The sequence below is a fragment of the Rattus norvegicus genome, chromosome 16 (genome assembly GCF_021556685.1).
Source record: "Rattus norvegicus strain SHRSP/BbbUtx chromosome 16, alternate assembly SHRSP_T2T, whole genome shotgun sequence".
In the NCBI taxonomy this organism is placed as follows: domain Eukaryota; kingdom Metazoa; phylum Chordata; class Mammalia; order Rodentia; family Muridae; genus Rattus; species Rattus norvegicus.
The window spans coordinates 79,625,882-79,643,903 of NC_141549.1; the positions used below are offsets into that span (position 1 = coordinate 79,625,882).

The 18,022-nt window shown below is 42.2% G+C and overlaps 1 protein-coding gene and 1 pseudogene; both read left to right on the plus strand.

Moving 5' to 3' along the window:
- Positions 1-18,022, plus strand: part of Erich1 (glutamate-rich 1) — a gene marked incomplete at its 5' end in the record, with an annotated part of 52,793,804 nt that overhangs the window by 48,755,322 nt on the left and 4,020,460 nt on the right.
- LOC120097623 (small nucleolar RNA SNORA17) lies at positions 1,174-1,298 on the plus strand (annotated as a pseudogene).

An 18,022-nucleotide genomic window follows, 5' to 3' on the forward strand; every position in this document is an offset into this window, starting at 1 on the left:
TATTGGTGTGTGTGTGTATGTTTGTGTGTGTGTGTGTGTGTATGTGTATATGTATGTATGTATGTGTGTGTGTGTTTATGCATGTGTTCACACATTTGCTTCTCCGGTCATGTCATGGTGAACATGTAGAGATCAGAAGACAACTTGCAGGAGTTCTTTTCTTCCTCTACCATGTTAATTCTCAGAATCAAAGTTAGATGATTAGGTTTGGCAAGTCCTGTCACATTTCGATAGTCCTAGTTGGAGAATTATATCTGCCAAGAAAGATATGTATTTTGGAGCAATTAAAAAATCCCTCAAAATTAATTGATTGTATGTATTTTGTCTACATGTGTAGCTGTTGACTCTGTGCATGCCTGGTGCTCACAGAGGCGAGAAGAGTGCATTAGATCTCTTGGGACTTTGGTTTCAGATGGTTGTGAGGTACCAAATGGATAGTGGAAACCAAACCAGGTCTTCTGGAAGCGCAGTCAATGTTCTTAACCATCAAGCCATCTCTCAGCCATTCTTTTAAAATTTAGAAATGTGCTTTTCTTTATTTCTGAAGGTTAGTTTTACTAGGTGTAGTATTCTTGGGAACCAGTCTTTTTGTTCCCTAGCACCAGGAAATGTCATAGCACCACATTCTGATAAGAAATGACTATTCATCTTTTGAGGATCTCTTGTGCAGAATGAGCCTTCTCAACAACTCTTTTTCCCAAAGGTTTCTTGGTCTTTGTTTCCCAGAAGTTTGCTTCTTACATATGTGGGTGCAGATAACTTCAATATTTGGATGTGTAGATAGACATATATTACACCTATGGTTTACAGGTATCTCGGTATTATTTTGTGAAGCATTGTCCCTTTCATGTCTTGCATTTCCTAGGAGGGACAGTCAGGAATTTGTCAGTATATCTGAGACACACACTCCACAGTTCTTGGAGATGTTGTACAATGTTCCCTTACATTCTTTGGTTCTGGTCCACGGATTGGCCGGTATCTCCATGTTCGTTCCTTGATTCTTCTGCCTGCCCAAATCTGATTTTGAGTCCTTTGAAGAATTTTTCATTCTGGTTACTGTGATTTCCTTATTTCTTGATCTCGTTTTCATAACATTCCTGTCAGCACATCTTGGGACAGTGATGGTTTAAGTATTTGTGGTGACGCTTTTTAAATAAAGTTAAAAAAAAGAAGACTGCCCCCATAGAGGCACTGCAAGCCTGTCTGCTGTGTCTCAAGTGCATTAGTAGTTGGCAGAGAAGAGACAGACTATGTTTGACCTCTGAACATCTGAATAATTAGGAAGCTAAACTAACATTCCCCGAAAAAGAAAAAAAGAAGAAGCAAAACTGAGATGACTACCAGTCCACAGTCAGGGGCCCTGGCCAGGGAGCTAGCCTGAGATGAGCACCATTCTATTACTGACCATGTGAAGGCCTGGTTGGGCTCCTAGAAGAGGGAGCAAGCTAGAGACTAGAAGAATCCTTGCTGGGACCACAGGCCCTGGGCACGATTGAGATGACTTTTTCATGGATCCACTTGGGTGGGCCCAGGTGAGGAGCATGTCACAGATGACCCCTGCACAGTAATGTACAAGTGGGGCATAGCCCTCCTGAGACCACTCATGATACAACCACAGGCACTCAGAGAAACTGAGTGCCACTAAAAAGAGGACGTTGTAGAGAAATGGAAGAGAAAGAGAAACAGAAGGATGTGGGCACAATGAAGAAAGGCAGAACTAGAGACTTGGGGGTAATGAGGAACAGCCTGATGTAAGTAGCTGGTGATGGCACCTCAGACCATAGTGAGGTCCTGGCCTGTGATGCTACTGGGGGTCCATCTGGGTCCCTGTGTCCATGGCTGACCCTGGTGGCAGGGGCTTGGGTGAGTTGGCTTTGAGGGCATGTTGGTCAGATGGCCCTGCCACTTGTTTGTTGTGAGGTGGCATCAGGAAGGATTCCCTCACTTTTGCGCTTGACACAGTCAGTCGGCTGTTGAGCCAGCCCCAAGGGTCTAGGAGAGCAGGAGAACTGTCCCTGCTCCTCACCTGCTGCCATACTTGGGAAAGCAGGCCCTGTACCTCACCTAGGCAGCACTGTAGAGCTGACCCTGATTGCAGGGTCGTGGGTGAGAGTATGGAGGGCATGAGAGTTGGAGAGTTGGTGGGCTGGCCAACTCAGTTACTTCTCAGACCCAGATCCAGGCCTCTGAGTTGGCCTACCTCAATATCTACCACATCGATGAGTTGCTAGAGTAGATAAAGGGGCCACTCCTACAGGATCCAAAACTACAGGATCTCTATGACACAGAGCAACAACAGGATATCTGAGAGGAATCCCAGGGAGTTTTCTGTATTGATAGAGTAGCAGAAGCCAGAGGCCTTGGACCAGACCAATGAGTCATTGCAATGAACATCAGCAAGGGAAGAACTGTGGACAGAAGGGTGGACTGTGGGACACCCTGGGACACACTACAGGTTCTACAATGAAACTTTTCTCTGTTTGTATTGGCTGAGAGGTTGCAAGGGTGGAGAGCAGGCATGAGGGAAAGGGGACATGAGTGGGATTGAAGTACATGATGTGAAATTCACAAAGAACCAATAAAAAAGTTATAAAGCAACAAAAATTATTTTAAAAGGAATTAGTTTTTTGAGTATGTGTTGGTTCATTCCTGCCTCCCATGGTGTGTGTGTGTGTGTGTGTGTGTGTGTGTGTGTGTGTGTGTGTGGTGGGTGTTGGTATGTATGAGGAGACCAGAGGTCAACATTAAATGTCTTTCTCAATTTCTGTCCACCTTATTGTTCGAGAAAATATGATCTCTCATTGATCATGAAACTCATGGAGTAGGCTAGATTGGCAGGCTAGCAAGACCTATACCTGTCTGTACCCTTCTCCTGAGCTGGGGTTATATGCATACCACCAGGCCTAGCTTTTTTATGTTGGTGCTAGGGTTTGAACTCAGGTCTTATACACATGTGGCAAGCACCTTATCAAGTAGGCTGTTTCCCCAGCCCTTTAATGTTAGGTTGAAGGGCTTTTGCCTATTGGGACAAATGATGAGTCTGAAATGATGGTGTCTGCTATCCAGATCCACCACAGTTAAAGTCCTGTCAGTGTCCAGAAATTATCAGATTCAAATAATGACTCTGCGTTTTGGGTAGATTTGCTAATTATTTTGTCTGAGTGTAAACTAAGCAGAGGCAGCAGTATGCAAATGTATACCAGTTACAAGTTACTCAGTAAGTCTTCTTTAACTGCTTCAAGAAGTTCTGGCAGCTTAGATGCTGTTTTTCTTCTCGTGGAACCTTGCTGTCTTCTCACCCAGTTGTTCTGTATAAGGATAGCTTTTTGTGAATGTTTTCTTTCTTGTCCTCACACCACTTGGGCCAGCTCTATTGTCCCATGTTTCAGCTAACCCCATTGGGCTTTCTCCAAACCTAAAAGCAAAGGCTCGCATCTCAGATGTGATCTGGAAAAACACAAGAGTCCATCTAAAAATTGAGGAGTGGCTGAGGAATACCACTGCTGTCTCCTTGGTTTAATTCCAAGGTCCACTTCCCTTTATCATGCCATCTAACCTCTTTCACGTACAGTTACAACAGAAGCAAACTTCTTTTTTGTATTTTTCAGATATTAATGCTGATGCCATCCTCAGAAGTCACAAGGTGTTGTGATTTAGTTTCAGGAAATGTCTTCCTTCTTCTCAGTCTCAAGTACAATAATGACTTTAGTGTCTCGTCCTAGCATGTTGTGGGAACTTTTTACATGTCTAGTTGGAAAACTCTGTTGGAAAACACACAAAATCTATTCCCACATTTCATTTTCATGTGTCTACATCCCGAAGCTTTTCTCTGAGCCTATCCTCTTAATACGTGTGCCATTTTATTAACCTTCTTGGGGCTTTTGAATCTCTGAAGCTGAAGTAATGATAGCTCTCGTGAGATTTTTTAAAAAGAGAATGAATGAGATAAGGGATTTAAAAGTGCACTTGATATAGTGAAGTTCTGTCTCCTCTTATTTTCAATAGAATTTGAAAAATTGAAATCATGCTTATCATTTTCAATCATATTTAATAGTATGTCATTTTACACCTGTCTCCTCAGAAATGTCAATTGCCTCCGTCTCAATTGGCGTTTCCCTGTGTTTAATCTCCTATAGCTCTCTCCCTACTACATGTTGTAGAGGTGAAGCTGCTGGCTTATTTTGTAGCTACTCAATAATGCTAATTATTTAGTCATAATCAGGAAGTAATTTGAGATGAAGCCACCAGTGTTTGCTACCCAGTTGTCCCCTATTCGCTCTACAGTAGATAAGTAAGTTACACCTTTGTAGACTCAACTTGTCACAGTCATGGATTTTTGGTGGTCTATTTTTTTTAGATATTTCTTATATTTGTTCAAGAGGAAACATGGTTGTTTTATAGTTCTTTAAAAGAATAGTCACCTTAAAATGAAGGTAAGGATTATAGTCTGCAGTCAAGAGTATCCCAGCTCAAGTCATTGAGTCAACCGTCAGGAACTTGTTTTCCACTTAGCTGAACACATTGTTTTTGACCAAGAGCAAAATCACAAAATCTTAAAAGCAGGCTTTTCATATTCCAAGAGAATAATTCTTTCATAGTTTTCTTATAGATAAAAAGCACATAACCATATGAACATCGAATATTTACATAGTCTCTCCTAGTTTTAAAAATATTTTCATATGTTTTAATCATTTGGACACATGAAATGACTTTGTCGACTTGATTCCTGGGAGCTTGACAAAGTTTTTTGTTTAATTGGATTTTCTTAAGTATGAGCATTATTGTTGGGGAAATTTTTAGTTACATGATTCAAATGTTCCATAAATTTTAGCATCACATGAACATTTTAGTTTAATGAGTTATAATAATCTTTCAGTACGTGTTGATTGTAAATGAAACATTTTGTAGATATTCAGGTCTGGTTTTGTGTGTTAGGCTATCAAACTCAGTCACACATGATGTCTCTTTATTACTTTTAATTATGGTAAGTTCCTTAATGTGGACTATATTCTGCTGACACATTTTAAGTGCACACTACAATATTAATCATGGGCAGAGTTGTGTTATACAAAAGAGCTCTAGAAGTGAGTGTGGTATGTAATGGCCACTTTCTCTTTGTTCAATAGGAGCTTCTCTTTCCTCTCCCCAGATATCTGTCATAACTAGTTTACTCTGCTCCCATGACTCTGTGGATTTTAGAGAAGCAGAGTTCCAAACTCTTTCTGGACCAGCCACAGACTGTGACTGTTTTGATTCATTTTGCATCCTAACCACAGGATTCAGTGCATGAAATCTGAGTTCCAAGAGATATCTGCATTGACATGCCCATTACATTGCAACTGCCAACTGAAGAATCTATTTGGAGACAAAATGGATAAGGAAAACGTGCTATTTCCAGACAGTGGAGTTGCTCAGACTTAAAAGTGGCAACATTTCCGATCCCTTCTTACATTCATGGATTTCCTATAGTTACATATATACACTTTTGTCTTTAAAATATTTTGAGACAGTTTACATGAATACATATGGTATAACATATGTCGGAGGAGATTGGCAAAGTAGATCATTGCATGTGAAAAGAATTCACAAGGCCTCCTATGGTAGAATAATATTCCTTTGTATATGGATATCTCATTTTCTTTATTTGTCCACTCCATGGGTGTTTAGGAGATCTCTGCTAGACAAGTGTAGCAGTTTTTGTTAATATTGAATTCAGCAGCTGTTGATGCCACTTCCTGATGACCCAATAACACAGAATCAACACCACCACAACTTAAAAGTTGTGTCCTTAATCATTACCAGGTGGATATACCTTCTGCCATTAGGCTCCCTCAGAAGCTTTAGTCCTTTATTCTATGTACTAAATGTGTATTCAAGCCAAACAAAGCAACCAAGTAAGCAAAATCCCAGAAAAGTTCCAAGATAAATGAGAAATAATTTTCTGTTTATGCATTCTCCATTCAACTGACAAATCAAATGAGATGTTTCTTCTTAGTCTGTTATCTGCTTTTTAAGATACTCTGGCATGTTTTCTTCCTATCTATCTATCTATCTATCTATCTATCTATCTATCTATCTATCTATCTATCTATCTATCTATCTATCTATCATCTTTTTTTTTTCCCGGAGCTGGGGACCGAACCCAGGGCCTTGCGCTTCCTAGGCAAGCGCTCTACCACTGAGCTAAATCCCCAACCCCTTCTATCTATCATCTTTAAGATCATTCCAGAGTTGCTTGTGATAGTTGGACAGTATTCCACCATGAGAGACTTACCGTTTTCCAGTCACCTACTAGAATACATTTAAAAAAATACTCTAATTTCCCGATACTACAACAGGGCTGGAGTAAACATTACTCTACACCAACTGTTTCGCACTGTCATATTAGGTACCCTTGTGTTGCTTTGATGAAACACCACACCCAGAAGTGACTTAAGGAAGAATTTCTCTTGGCTTGTAGTTCAGAGAAATAAGAGTGCACCATGGCAGAAGGGGCAAGAACCTGAGTGATAATATCTTTACCCACATCCACAGTAAAGAAGGAGGGTGGTGGGAGAAAGATCGAGAACAAGAACGAGAACCAGAAGCGAGGCATGGCTCTAACCTTCCCAACCTACCTGCAGGGATGTACTTCTTTTATCAAAGCTCCATGAACTCAGGTCCCACAACGTCCCTAAGTTCCTCCCAGTGTCCTATATCTAGAGCCAATGGCTTTCACCATCTACTTGGTGGATAATCAAGAACAATTCCAAGAATCTGTGCTTTTTGTAGTGATGGTGGTGGAGTGCACCTCTCTGACTCATAGAGAAGTGTCTGGTCCCTGCCCTTAGATTTAATAATCTGCATCTTCTGGGAGTTGCATTGTCTACTTGTGGAGGCTAATTTGTTTAACAAACCAGTAGACTTCTCTAAGGCTTATTCTATAATCCTTCATTTGGTTTATCTTAACTCTTACCTTCCAATCTTGATCTGGTTTTCTTTCTCTGAAAGAAATAGGTTCACATATCAGAGAAATACATGAAAGCAAAAAGAAGCAATCAAAAAGAAGCAATCAAGAGCACAGAGAGTTTCTTTTGAACCAAAGCTTTCCAGACATGCCATCCCTTTTTTTACTACAAGTCGATGACTGTAAAAATAAAAGGTAGGGTCCTGGGCATACACTCATGAGTTGGTAGGAGGGCATTGTGCTCCCCGTACCAAGGTGCTAGAGTCCTGGGATTATACACATGGAACTCTTCCCACCCACATCCATGAGGTAGCAGAATATTGGTGGTGATGTCCTTTTCCTGTGGCTATCTATTCTGAGGTGTGAAGTCATTCCCACTCTCACATGCTGCCTGGCATTTTCATGGAGTATAATTTGCCTCCAACTTTTTTCTTTAGGAGGCTAATTCCTCCCTTGAGAATAATTTTACTAATCTCTTTGAGCTCACCAGAGAAGACCAGCATGAGCTCCTGAAGATTCAATATGCGCTTTGGACTTCCAAGTTTTATCTGGGATGTGGGAGCTTTCTCTGGCACAGACAAGGGGGATTCAATGGGGCTGCCAGTTGGCCAGCCCTGCTCCTAGTCATTATCACCAAACCTGGAAGAAAAAGACAAATCTGTTCTGGAAGTAAAAGACAAGTCTGTTTCCCTAAAACTTCACTACATGCAGTTGTTCTCACTCCAGATTGTGTGCGCACCTCGCTGCAGCTGGAATATTAATTGGCTATGCTAGTTCTGTGGCAGCTGAGGGAAGTTCTGCCCTTTTTGCAGCACCTCCACTTACCCCAAGACTATTATAGATCCGCAGTGTTCAGGCTTTGTCATTGTACTAAACAGTTGCACTGTGAGCTTTTCATTGACCAGGAGGTCTCCCATGAGGGGCCACTGGGGAGACCATAGAAAATGACAGGTACATAGGTTTAAACCAAAGTTGAACAAAACTGCATTCAAGTCTGGGGAAGGGGTATCTTTATAGAGGTGGATGAAGGCAGGAGTTGTCCTATTTGCTTACAGGTCTCATGAGAGCTAATTACTAGAAGAGAAGATGTTGTGGTAGATGCCACCTTCTGCCTGGCAGTGGAAGGCGAGGCAAGGCCCAAGTGCATTTAATTGCCTCCTTGTCTTTCTTGAGTCTGTGTACACGGCTCATTTTCTTGAAGTCAATTGGATGTCAAGCCTTAGCACTCGTGGTGAAGCATAGGAGGTCAGAGAGGCAAGGGCAACTATGGACATTGGCATAGCCCTCAGGTTGGCTGTGCTTTGCTGTTCTGGATTGGCTGGGAATCCCCTTTGCAGGACACAGGGAACTTGTCTCCAAGGTCCACTCTTTGCTTGTCCCAAGGGCTTCAGGAGTTCATTTTTCCACAGGACCCCAGATCCACTGACTCTGTATCTGCCAAGACCTCTTTAAGATTCCCCAGTTCTTGCACTAGAAGCTCCCTTGACTTCTTGTGAGTTTTGCCCTACCAGCATTTAAATTCAGCCCCTAGGTGAGTTGGTCAGCGCAGTGGTCTAGCCTTCTACCTCCTGTTTCCAATGCAAAAGTCTCGTGCTCATTTGTCCCAGCATTGGAGCAACCTAATCAGGAGGTGCTTTTGAAAGTCTATAGCATCGTAGTTGGAGAAAGTGTAGGCACTGTGCATCATTGGACTCATCCTGTTTTGAGCAGCACTTGTCAAGAAATTTATTTTTAAAACTTGACACATTCATTTATGCTCAAATATTTTTACAGACCTATTGTATGATCAGTAAAAATATTTGTTTTAAGATTTATTTTTATTTTCAACTATGCGCCTGTGTACCCTAAAGTTTGAATTAATTTCATGTCTTTCTTAGTTGATTGCTTGCTTTCAGTGGAATGCATCGACTTTTCTTTCTTTTTTGATCTCTAAGAAGTAGGTTTTGTCTATTATAATTTGCAATAGATTTTACTTGCTTTTAAAAGATGTCTATAATTTGATCTGTAATAGAAGAATAAAACTAGAGTTTATTATTAAAACAAATTATGCAAGCCAGCTCTGATGGTGTTGGAGAGAACAGTTTATCATTTGCAACAAGGAACCCAGCAATTTTACATCACAGTTATAGAGAACAGAGTGAGTTTAAGAGTTCAGAAATGAGGAGGAGAAAGGGATTATCAAGGGACTTCACTGGTGTGTGTGTGGGGTGGGGTGGGGCTAGATGGTATCTTAGTTTGGTTTCATTGCTATGAAGAGACACCATGCCCAAGGCAAGTTGTATAAAGGACAATTAATTCCTGCTTATAGAGTCCGAGGTTCAGTCCATTATCATTATAGCATATTGTAGCAGGAAGCATGGCAACATCTAGTCAGGCATGGCATTCGAGGAGCTGAGAGTTCTACCTCTTGTTCTGAAGGCAGCTAGGAAAAGTCTATGCAGGTAGCTAGGAAGAGAGTCTTAAATTCCATGCCCACAGTGACACACTTCGTCCAACAAGGCCACATCTCCAAATAGTGCTACTCCCTGGGCAGAGCATATTCAAACCACCACAGAGGGTCATCTCAGCCCTGTTAGTAGGACTTTGGGATATAACTGGCAGCACATAACCTGGGCATTTAAACCTCTTCTTGTGCCATTCTGTTTGGAGAATGAATTAACAGCTCATAGATACATGGAAGAAAAATTAGCTGTAATATTATAAAAACTAATAAAAGAAGCAATTACTGAGCTATAAAGAGAAAAAGCATGGAGAGTACAACAGACTAATGAATGAGCTGAGGACCTCCCATGGCTGTAGAGATTCCTGTTGCCAGGGTGACATCCAACTTGCTTGGCAGTGGTGGTGCCTTGCTCGAATAGTTATTCAACCTTCCTTCTTTGGTGTTGTAAATTATAAAAATGAACATATCCACCACAATTACTTTTCTCATGGAATTGTAATTAAATAAGCCATTAGAAAAAAAACTCTTACAGTAGTATCTGACACGTGGCAGATATTCAACAAGTACACTAGATTTCACAAGGGTAAGATGCTGAATATCAATTAACTGAGCAGAACCCTAGATTCCAAGGTGTAATTTTAGATGACTCAGTTAACTCCTTTATTAGAAAAGGTTCTTTTAAAATTAGAAACAGAAACTCAGGCTGACATAGGAGGGTTTTGATTGTTTGGAAGTCAAGCTTTTATCACTGTGACATTTGTAGATTATGCTAATCTCTCTGGAAGCATTACAGACTCTGAAGTGCTAGGAAATAGCCGTTAGTCCTTCCCTTCCATTGTATGGAGTCAAGGAATGATGCAGAGCTGGTGTTTCTCCATTAGCCAGCACAACAGCAAACCTGCTGGCGAGGCACTGTAGCTAATTTCTTGAGCTCCAGGCTCATTAAGAGACCCTTGTCTCAAAAATAAGGAAGATTCCTGATGATCTGCTTTCACATGCACCTTTACATGTGTACTCACATACCAGAAGATACTTGTTCACACATGGAATATGTGAACATATGCATACATACACAGAAAGACAATGGCACAGACAACAGAGTGAAAAATTATAGCAAAGTCAGCTTCATCTGACACAAGGATAAAGTGGCAAAAGTAAATTATGAGCAACATTTAATAGAAGCTGGTGGGTTTGATGTCTGGGATTGTTTCAAAGGGCAAAGGGTTAGTAATGTTAAGCCATGTGATAAATTTAATAAGAAAAGTCTGACATGCAAAGAAAGCTTCCTACTTCTATTGTTTCAGAAAACTCCAGAGTCTTTCCCACTTCCCTTTTCCTTCTCTGCTTTGGCTGGACATTCTGGATCTCTTTGAGACATGGATGAGAGATAGACTTCTTCCTGTAGAGATTCACAGATGCACAGACTCCAGATGGTGTTCAGTTTCAGAAACACTTACGCTCATCTTCAAGGCCTTCTCTGCACCTCAAATGACAGTTCTTGATCCTCCAGCAGGTGCTAAGTTTGTCCTTTGCATAGGTTCATCCCTTGGATATGGTTTCTGGGCTGTCTTCCAAGCTCCTGTAGTATTTCCTGGCCTCTGGCCAACAGCATCCACACTGCTGTGCACATTCCTTATCAGAAGAGGCAATAAACAAATGCCAATGCACCAGGCAGAGCAAAAGCCCCCTTACTTCATTTTCATATGATCTCTCAGCGTCCTCGGGAAACAAACCTGTCTCTAAGAGCTGTCTGGAGCCCTGGCGTGAAGAGACACGCAGACAGCAACCCATTCGTTGGCCCTGGTGCTCAGACTTTTTATCTTGAGCCCACTTGTATGACGACAGTAGAGAGTCGTGGTGAGCAGTAAAGAGTCATGGTGCTCGCCAAGGTTTGGATTAGTTAACCTACTGAGGAGGCATCACTCACATCCTGCTTCCCCCAGGCAACACACCAAGCAAAGCAACTTAGTTCTTAGATCTTCCATAAAAGTCCAAGTAAGAGATCAGTCCCATTGGACACCAAGGTTAAGGCCCTGATGATCCCAAGCTGGGCAAGTTATGGGGATAAGCATTTACTGGATACCAAGTACATGTTATCAGTCTACACTGCATGGTTCTCAGGAACTGTGTGAGGTAGGGGTAGTTATTTCCAATTTCAGAAGGGAGTCTGTTAATACAGCTGCATTTAATTTAGAATATATAGTGTCATCGCACACAGGGTAGCTGTGCCTTGTTACTTGAAATGCTGTAGCCCAGGTGCCCCACGAGGCATTTCTACAATAGCAGGGAGGGTTCTGATCTAACTTCAGTGTCCATAGGATTCCCATAGAAATGAAATGCATAGTGAACGTCCACAGAGCTTCAGATAACAGCAAGGGCCCTGATGAAATATAGACTACAAGCTATCCATGCCATACCCAGGAAAAAAAAAATCTGGACACCTTATTTCCCCATGCCCTGAAATCTTGAGTGAGACTGAATGCAAGTGTGGTGGGCTAACTTCAGCAGAGTGTAGCATTCACACTGTGGAACGGTTGCTCCTCGCTGCTTTTAGCAAGGTTTGCAGTGAGGACTGAGAGGGAGATAAACAAGGAGGAGAGACTTAGAGAATCTGCAAATGGCCAGGCAGAGAGCGAGTGTGGACAAAGTGGCCATGACCATTGAAGAAATGATTAGGGTTCACTCATGTGCCCCTCTGTGGTGTTCTCAAGGGTTTCCCAGAGATTTTCAGTTGTGCTTTAACTTCTCTGTGTCTTCCTTTCTCTCACAGACTAGGATAGAAAACAGTCTAGTTGATTCCAAGGCTCTTCTGACCTAGTTTCCATGGTAGCAGAGAATTGAAGTGGGAGTCCTTAACAGTCCCAAGATGATTACTCATTCTGAATGAGAGAGGAACTTTGTCTTTGAAACCACTTAGAGGGCTGGAGAGATGGCTCAGTGGTTAAGAGCACTGACTGCTCTTCCAGAGGTCCTGAGTTCAAATCCCAGCAACCACATGGTGGCTCACAACCATCTGTAAGGAGATTCGATGCCCTCTTCTGGTGTGTCTGAACAGCTACAGTGTACTTATATATAATAAATAAATAAATCTTAAAAAAAAGAAACCACTTAGAATTGGGTGTGTTTGTCACCTCATTGCAGCCAAATTGATACTACTTGATAAGTCTTCCTATCAGCATTAGTGTAGAACACACAGCTTCCTGTCTTGCTCACACTATCCCTGGCCTGTTACTATTCCCTTACAACATGGGCATTGGCAGTGTCTTTTGGCCCTGTAACCTGAATCAGCACTTGACTAATACTCCACCTCACAGTGGGAATGAGTGATTCTGAGAACATAAAACTGCACCATTACTGTGTTTTAATGTAGGAGTTTCTTCACTTTTCCCAGACTTCCCCAGTGCACGAGCCTTCTGGCAGCACTAGAAGGGGAGGATGCTATGACAGACATCATATACGTTAGGGGTTTCTTTTCTCTTCCAGACAGCGTTTGGCCCTGCCTTGGGATGCCTTCTTCACCTGGGAGGAGTGGGATCTTGCTGCTATGTCTGCTCTAATCAGAGTTGGCAGATACTCACAGCATAGATTGTGGAGGGATCAGACTGTTCTCTAAGGGATGACTCTGTGTTGGAATCAAACTGAAGGAAGTAAAACACAGGATGGAGCACAGTGTCCCTTACCGTCATGTGTCACATGATTCCTGAGCACCTCAAAAGAAGTATCCCTTAGCTCATAAAAATTCATAAGTAGGAGAATGAAGCAGTCAGCCCTAAATAGGTTAGTGAGTGCTTGCATTATCCTCAGAATAGACAGAGGTCCTCCTCATGTGGGTTCGAAATTCCTGAAGCTCCTTTTTCATCTTCATCTCTCTAAACTGCTTCTAGAGTTCCAGTTTGATCCCTGGCACTGCCACATCCATTTTTCTTTATCTACAATATTAAGAAATTCCTTCAGATTTTGTCCTACGTTTGGCAGAGGAATGCTGTGCCATCCAGATGCCCAGGGGGTGCAGAATACAGACCTTTTGATTTAGTTGTATTTTGATTTCCTTGCAGAGTGAGGGTGTGAAGGCAGGTCTGAGACTAAGGATGGGATTCAAACGTGAGATGAAGTTTAAGCATAAAAGGCACGATGAGGGCGAACGTGGGAGTCAGATAGGGGTGGCAAGGCATGCAAGTTCGAGGGCTACAGCTCCAGGGTACTTAGCAGTTGTGAGAATTCTTCCTGGTAGTTCTCCCCTATGCTGTTTACACTGTGGAGTCTACCATTCATTCAGTACTCTGAAGAAAAGCCTTAGTACTCTCCTGCTTTGTCAGTCTCCTGCCTCTACATTTCCTTTTGTCTCTTCCTCTCAAACGCATCCTCCATTGTTATGCGTCTGTATTTTTCCAGTTTCCATCCTTTTCTGGATGGCTGTTTTCTTACGTCACTCTCAACAGTTTAAATCACCTTGGCTATGTTGCTATTTTTTGCCTTGAAATCTCCGACATCTTTGTATTTCCAAGGGCTTAGAAGTAATTTCTTCTATTTTTCTTAATATCTCATAGGAAAAACAAGTTATTGTTTGGTAGTGACGACTGCCAACAATAAGACAACATTAGAAGGGATTCCTTAATATTGAAAAGTAAGAAAATGGATGTGGTGGTGCCAGGGCTCAGAGCGGTCTGGAAACTGGAACTATGGGAGCAGGTTAGAGAGATTAAGATGAAAACAAGGTAAGACCACATGTGCAGGAAGCAGCTCAAGGCTGTCTGATGGATAATAAATTAGAGACACTGCAGCCCCAAACAGCCTAGTTCTCCATCCTGAGAGAAAATGATCACATGTGTGCATGCGCACATATGTACCTGCAAAGACTGGAACTATGTTCTTTTTTTTTATTGGATATTTTATTTATTTACATTTCAAATGTTATCCTCTTTTCTGGTTTCCCCTCCACAATTCCCCTCTCTCATCCCCTCTTCCCCTGCTTCTATGAGGGTTCTCCCCACCCCAACCAATCCTACCTTACTGCCCTGGTACTCCCCAACAATGGGGCTTTGGGTCTTTACAGCACCAAGGGCCTCTTCTCCCATTGATGCCAGATAAGGCCAGCTGCATATGTAGCAGAGGATGGCCTTATCTAGAACTATGCTCTTCTTATACATAAGCATATAAACACACATCTTAACGTATTCTGGAAGAATTTACATCAAAATGCTAACAGGATCTCCTTTCTCTGAGGCCTGCTGTTAGAATAGAGAGTGGTACATGGAGATCTTACTTACTTATTTTTACTTCTCTGTCTCTCTCTGTCTCTCTCTGTGTCTGTGTCTGTCTGTCTGTCTGTCTGTCTGTCTCTCTCTCTCTCTCTCTCTCTCTCTCTCTCTGTGTGTGTGTGTGTCTGTGTGTGTGTATGTTAGCATATGGTGGGCAGATATATGTGCATGCTTGTGGAGCCTGAGGGCAACACAGGGATTCTCCCCCAATTTCCCTCTGCCATGTTTGTTGAAGTAAAGCTTCACCTAGACATTACCAATATGGCTCATCTGGTAAGTCATCCTGCTGCTGAGAGCCCTGCCTGCCCCTGTAGCTCTGGGACGACTGGTGGTTGCACACCTACCTGGTTTATAAGTAGGCACCAGTCCTCAGATATTAACTACTGAGTCATCCCCACAGCCTAAATTTTGCTTCCCTGTGCATACTTCTGCATGTATTATTTCACACTGTATTAGCATTAGCATAACATTTACATAGTATATGTTTAGAATTCAAGAAATTATGATCATCCATTAACCTGAAAAGACCATAAGTGTTATCTATTGAACGCCCATCATCCTAACACTCAGGAGGTAGAGGTGAAAGCACTCCAAATTTCAACTTGGGCAACATAGTGAGATGCTGTCCCCTGCCCCCCCCAAAAAAGAAAAACCACAAAAAAGTAACCTGAGCTGGCAAAATTAAAATGCCAAGCGTTAATCAACCAACACAGGGACACTAGGATCCCCTAGGATCATGACATAATGGGAATAGAGTAACCTTGTGGTGCTTAAACACCAGCTCTATGAAGGGTGGTAGGGTTAAATTCTGGGGACTGAACCTGTAATTTTATAAATAAAATTTCATTAGGAGGTGGAAATAAAACTACAAAGTTGCCCACAGTGTAAGGAAGGAACCCAGGGATGTTCTGGTGAGATATACAAGTGCTAAGTTGGTATCCACAGACTAGAGCAGAGCCTAGCTCTATTCTTTCCTACGACAGCATTAAGACACAGTGTTTTCAGTGGCACAAAGTGAAGAAAATGTAAATCCAGAGGAGTGACTGCTTGCCATGATTTTTCGTAAGTCTGTCATATCTTTGTGGTGGTAGAAGCAAAAATAATTACATGTGTATGGAGTGAGTTCTTGCCATCACTGAATGAAAATCCATCATACCGAATTACTCAGACATATGCTTGACTCTGTTGGAAGTGAGGCCTTCTGTGCCCAGAGTTCCCCTTCTGCCATGGCTTCTCAGGCCATGAGCACATGGAGAAGAAGACAGCCCAGTGAGGCCCAGGAGGTGCTGCAAGACGCAGCTATGTGCTCAACAACATGCCCAGCCCCAGGACCTGGTGCCATAGAGAGAGAGAGATTTAGTGTGTTTCCATGTTCAGGCTTTACTGAGAAGCCCCTGAGGAAAAAGTGAAACCCCCACATCCACACACTGTCTGTGTGTGCTGATTTTTGCAGTCTGAACATTAAATCTCAACCTCTTTTCCCTGGACGAGTTTCTATGTTATTTGAAACTAATGGAGTCATTCATTCATTTGTTCATTCTCTGTCTGTCTGTCTGTCTGTCTGTCTGTCTGTCCGTCTGTCTCTTTATAGCAGTTAACAATAGCCCTCAGAATGCTGTATAAATGTTTCTGATTTAATAACATTTGTTGTGAGATCCCAGAATAAATTCGCAAGTGGTTTCTACTAGAAAGTATTTTTTTTCTTTTTAAAATAAAATTCATGCTGAATAGAAGGAAGAACTATGTAATACAAAGGACACGCTTTCCCAGCTCACTGGTGGGTGAGCTGGTGGAAAATTTCCCATGTGCTGTCACTCAAAGTGAGGCCAATTCCCTAAGGCAAATGTCCTTGGCCATTCACCCAGCAGCAAAGTTGGACTGGAGAAATCCTCAAAGTACACAGCAGAGGCAAGTCTGGGATTTACATATAGACTTCTTCCCTGTGACTGGAACCACGCAACATTCGGAACACTCGTAAAGTAATTTATTAAATGAATATCACATCACCTTGGAGGAGACTTTAGGAAATATTCCCTCAGACTTGGAGAATGACCAGGAGCCATTGACTTCCTTCCAGAACCTGAGGTTCAAACCACAGTAGTGAGGATTTGTGTCAGAGAAGAGAAGAGAGTAGAATGTGGCTCTCCTGATGCCAGCCCAATAGCCATTTCTTGATAACTGTAGTAATTGTTAAAATAAGATACACACCATATTATTTCCATCTCTGTATCCTAACACAAAGCAGTTCAGGGAACAAAGTGTTTATTTTAGCACACAAATAAATCCAGGTTGTAATCCATCACTGCTAGGAAGTCATGATGGCAGGAGTGTGTGACAGCTGCTCATATCACATCATGGTTAAGAGCAGAGAGAAGTGGAGGCATGTGTATTTACTTTTGTGCTCAGTCTTCTCTAGACTATACAGTCCAGGTCTGCTGTGGGAATGCCACCACCCACAGTAGGCAGCATACCAGTGGAGGAATACACAATCAAGACAAACCTTAACCGAGATGCTCACAGGCCAAATTGATCTAGATAACTCATCTCTAATTGAGATTCTTCCCAGGTGATTATGTATTATGACAGATTGACAATATAAACTAATCATAACGGGGTGCATATTAAATTGTCAATGTCTACAGCAGGTAACTGCAACTTCTGAAAAGCAGCTGTGAGCTCAGTGTACTTTATAGGTCTGGTTCTTCAGACCTAAAGAGCTCAGTATGTAACTCACTTAGTTCCTTAGACATCACATTTGACCAGTAGCTTTCAGTGACCTACCCGTGTCATCTAAGCAAGTCCATCCCAAGGTATGGGACATGTGAAACATATTGAATTCTGAGAGGTGATATGGGATGCTTTCATAGTTTGAATTGAGATGTCCTTGAAGGTTAAGGTTTTAATTAAACCTCCAGGTTATGATGCTATATTGGAGGCTGGAGACCCTGTAGGATAGATGGAAATGGGACACTAAGAGGAGAGGGTTGAAGCTTGTCAAGACCCTTGGTTCCAGCCTGCTTCTCCCTCACTCTTGTCTATACTGTGTTCCAGTCACCATGCTGTGAACTGTCCCTGCTGCTATATCTCCCCACCATGACATACTGACATCTCTTAGACCGTATGGGCCAGCACAAACATCTACTTCCTAGAGTCCTTTCAGTCGAGGAATTCAACACAGTGATGAGAAAAATGGCTAGTACAGGTGCAAGGCTTCCCCCTATTCATCATGAAGATTATCATCTCCCATTCTCCACAGCCTCTACCCGGGTGATCTCCATCTGGGTTATTTGTTTTGCAGCTTGGGTGCAGAATTTTGAGCATTAGCCACTCTGCTTCCCTTTTGCCCTGTCAGACTATTTCCATGTTTCTCATTCG